Source organism: Myotis davidii, unplaced genomic scaffold, assembly GCF_000327345.1.
Source record: "Myotis davidii unplaced genomic scaffold, ASM32734v1 scaffold448, whole genome shotgun sequence".
In the NCBI taxonomy this organism is placed as follows: Eukaryota; Metazoa; Chordata; class Mammalia; order Chiroptera; family Vespertilionidae; genus Myotis; species Myotis davidii.
The window spans coordinates 3,195,563-3,199,436 of NW_006383009.1; the positions used below are offsets into that span (position 1 = coordinate 3,195,563).

A 3,874-nucleotide genomic window follows, 5' to 3' on the forward strand; every position below is an offset into this window, starting at 1 on the left:
GTACTCAAAGGGAAAAAAAAATCCCTTCAAAACTAACACCTGGCTCAGTGAATAGAGCCAAACCTGCCTGTGGACTGAAGGGTCCCGGGTTTGATTCCGATCCTCAGTTGGGCGGCAGGCTCCTCCCAGGCCCAGGCCCTAGTCAGGGCAAGTGCAGGAGGCAATCACTGTGTTTCTCTCACATCCATATTTCTCTCTGTCTTTCCCTCTCTCTTCCACTCTCTCTACAAATCAGTGGAAAAATATCCTTGGGTGAGGATTAAAAAAAAAGATAAGTTATCCCATTTTACAGAGGGAGAAGACAAGGCCAAGGCAAATACAAACGTCTGCCACACAGCAAATCTGCCTCACATCTGCTATCTGAACACATAAAATTTCTACGAAACTTTAGCCTGGCAGAATGTCAAGTGCTTCCTGGCCTGGGAGTGTAGGACAAACCCTAATCTCCTGAGCTCAACCAACCTTTACTGCACACCAACCATGTGTGAGGCACTGTGCTGGCCATGCCCCGCTCATTATCTCAGATTCATTCATTCATTCATTCATTCATTCATAGCATTCATACATCTAGGAAGCACTTCCCATCTGTAAGCATCTTCACACACATTTACAGAGATGTGACTCCTTAAATATTTAGTAACATACCAATTTTGTGCCATAACTTGTCCAAGGCCACACTACTAGGGAGGACAGACCCAGAATCTGATTCAGGTCCTTCTGACTTCAAACCTCCCCCTTCCCTAACACCCTATCTTGCTGGTCCTATGGGTTTCATTTAAAATAATAAACATGTCAGCACTTCTCTGCCCTGTCTCAGGACACCCTAAACCCTGAGCTTCCCACCATCTTTCCCTTGGCTTTCAGGGCAGTACCTACAGCTGACCAGGAAAAGGCAGTAAAAGAGCAACCAGCTCTGTAGCACCTTCTTGCCTGGACTTGACTACTCCAGGAGCAGAGGGCCCAGGAAACTCCAAACACTTCTCCACAGAAGAAAATAGCTCGAGTTGAAACTTGTGTCCACATGGTCCACCGACAGATTTAGAACTCAAATTATAGCCTCCGCAGGAGTCTTCACAAAGAACTCAAATTAAGCAAGACCCAGATGGAAACGAAGAGGAGAAGGACAGCCTTAAGTCAAACTGTAAAGTGAACTGCAGTTATAGCAAAGTCAGAGTGTAGAACTCGTTGAAATGCTAAACCAAACAGGAGTTCAGCCTATATTTCAAAACTCCACTTCAGGAACGGTCTCTCCACTTTTTTAGCCTGAAACTTGTGCATGGACACAAAGTGGTTGCAAGTTACTCAGGTTTCAAACTGAGTTCATTCCCGTCCTTTGGACCATCTCTCAATGCCAGCATTCATCTACTTGGGCTCCAGAGAGTGCTGAGTTTGGCAAAGCAGATAAAATTAGCTACTGGAGTGAACTTGGAATCTAGGGTGGGCCATTAAAAAAAGTACACATGAGATTTGTAAAGCCACGTAAAAACTTCCTTTGGCCAGCCTGAAGTCATCTAAAACTTAGAAAAATTAAGTCAAAACCCCTGTCCCTTGCCTCTATTCCACCTTCCTGGATCTAAGGTGACCCATTTCCTGCTTCTTGCCTTGCCTTTCAAATCAGAGTGGCCCACAAACTGAGGAGCCTCTAGAGATCAAGGGGTAAGTCAGAGAGCCTAGGAAGAGAAAATGCTGCAGAAAGACATAAAGGAGCATTTTTTTTCTCCCTGCTACTCCCTATGCAGAGGGAGGACTAAGGCATGGGACAGGAAGTGGATCAGTCCCACAACTTGACAGTGTGATAATGGACAAACAATGTTCCAGTCCTGTCCCTCCTGCCTCTATACTGGCCTGCCACCATGGCTTAAAAACAGAGTAACCAAGGTGGTCATCTGGAAACATCGCCTGCTCCCCCCAAATTTATCAGGTCCTAAGGGACAAGAAAACAGTGATGTGTGTTTTTATTTTGTTTTGTTTTTTGCCTCTCTGTCTCCCAATTTCCCTTCCAGCCAAAATCTCTCTGGCCTCTGGAACCTAAGGTAAAAGTTCAGAGAAGACCACCCAATCTGGCAAGAAAGAAGACTGAAGGGAAGGCACATTTCTCCTTCCAGAATGGAGGGAAGTGGGTGCCACAAAGATAAATAAGGGGATCTTGAAGTTCCAAGAAGAAATGAGGACAGTTTATCCCTTAAAGAATCAGGAGGGGAAAAATAAATCTAAAATAAATAAACAAACAAACAACTTTTTAAAAAAAGAGAATCATGAGGGAAACCTCAGGCAAGTGGGAGGGGAACCCTTCTGAACGCAATAGGACCCCCTCAGTGAAGTGAAAAAATTTACCATGTCTCTCATTAGAAAAGAGGAATCTTAAAAAAGTGGAGACACACTTCAGAGATGTGTGGAGCCCATAGGAATAAGACATATCATATTAGCCGGGGGGGAACCTCTGGAGAAGCCAGTGACCCCCTCCAAACATAAGATGCATAGATTAGTAGGGAACCAAAAAGAAATGGCAAATAATTTTTGAAAAGTTAGTTTTTTGCTTTTGTTTTTGTTTGTCAGAAAACTAAGCATCCAGTCAGATGTATGGGCATTTCAGAGTAATGGAGGACCTCTCAGGAAAATGGAGGCACTCATCAAAAAGCAGAGTATCCTGCCCTGGCCAGTGTGGTTCAGTTGGTTAGAGCAACGTCAGGATATACCAAGGTTGTGGGTTCAATCTCCTGTGAGGGCACATAGAAGAAGCAACCAATGAATGAATAAATAAATGGAACAAAAAATCGATGTTGTTCTCTCTCTCTCTCTCTCTCTCTCTTTCTCTCTCTTTTCTTTCCTCTCTCTAAAATTAATACAATAAAAAAATAAGAAAAAAAAGCAGGGTTCCCATCAAAAGTGGGGATAGCTCAGAAAAGTAGAAAACACCTTCAAGAAGGATTCTGACAGACGCAGGAACAACTCAGATTAGTTCAGGGATGTTTGATAGAAGAAGGAGGTCACCCAAACAAGTGGGGACAGAAAAAAGCAACTCAGGAAAGTAGAGGGAAAGGGGACCAACAAAAAGTGGCTCTCATCATAGAAAAGTGGGACAACAGCCTAGAGGCCTGACTCAGTGGCCGACCTATGAACCAGTAGGTCATGGGTTCAATTCCTGGTAAGGGCACATGCCCAGTTACTGACTTGATCACCAGTGTGGGACTTGCAGAAGGCAGCCGATCAATGATTCTCTCTCATCATTGATGTTTCTATCTCTCTCTCCCTCGTCCTTTCTCTGAAATCAATACAAATATATTAAAAGAAGAAAAAAAAGAAAAGTGGGACAACAGCTCAGAGAAGCTGAGATCTCCTCAGAAAATCAGTGGGGGGAGGGGGGTCCATGGAAAAGCCAGGTGGTCTCAGAGAAGTGGGGATCCCCCAGAGAAGTGGAGGGATCCCTAGAAGCAGGAGTGTCTCCTGGGGGAGCGGGATCCCTCAGGGAAGCAGAAGATCCCTAGGAAGACAGGGAGTCCCAGAGAGGTGGGGTGCTGCCCCCAGAGAGGCGAGGCCCCTCAGAAAAGTGGAGAGTCCATGAGAGAAGGGGGCTCCCCGCAGAAAAAGGAGTCTGCGGGGTCCCTTACAGAGGTGAGGTCCCTCAGAGAAGGAGAATCCCTTGGAGAGGCGGGGGTTCCCCACAGAAGTGGGGGATTCCTTCACAGAAGCGAGTCCCCGCAGACAAGAAGGTCCGCACACTGGAGGCGGTCCCCTCGCAGAAGCGGAAGCCCCAGAGAAGCCCGGGGCACCGGAAGCCGGGGACCCGCCACCAGCGGCGCTGGCCCCTCACTCACCGAAGTTGCTCGGCGCCCCCACAGAAGGCTGCTAGGTCCCGGGCGGCCTCGGGCTGCGG

General features: G+C 46.7%; 1 protein-coding gene across 7 annotated transcripts in view; it reads right to left on the reverse strand.

The window, feature by feature from the left end:
- The window catches only part of GATAD2A (GATA zinc finger domain containing 2A), a 109,955-nt gene extending 106,081 nt beyond the window's left edge, over nt 1-3,874 (reverse strand). For 6 of the 7 annotated variants that reach the window (XM_006778319.2, XM_015557738.1, XM_015557737.1 and 3 more), the window contains exon 1: nt 3,816-3,874. The gene's annotated coding sequence lies outside the window, so the exon portion shown is untranslated. The remainder of the gene's footprint in view (nt 1-3,815) is intronic. The other variant, XM_015557736.1, reaches the window with a different exon arrangement.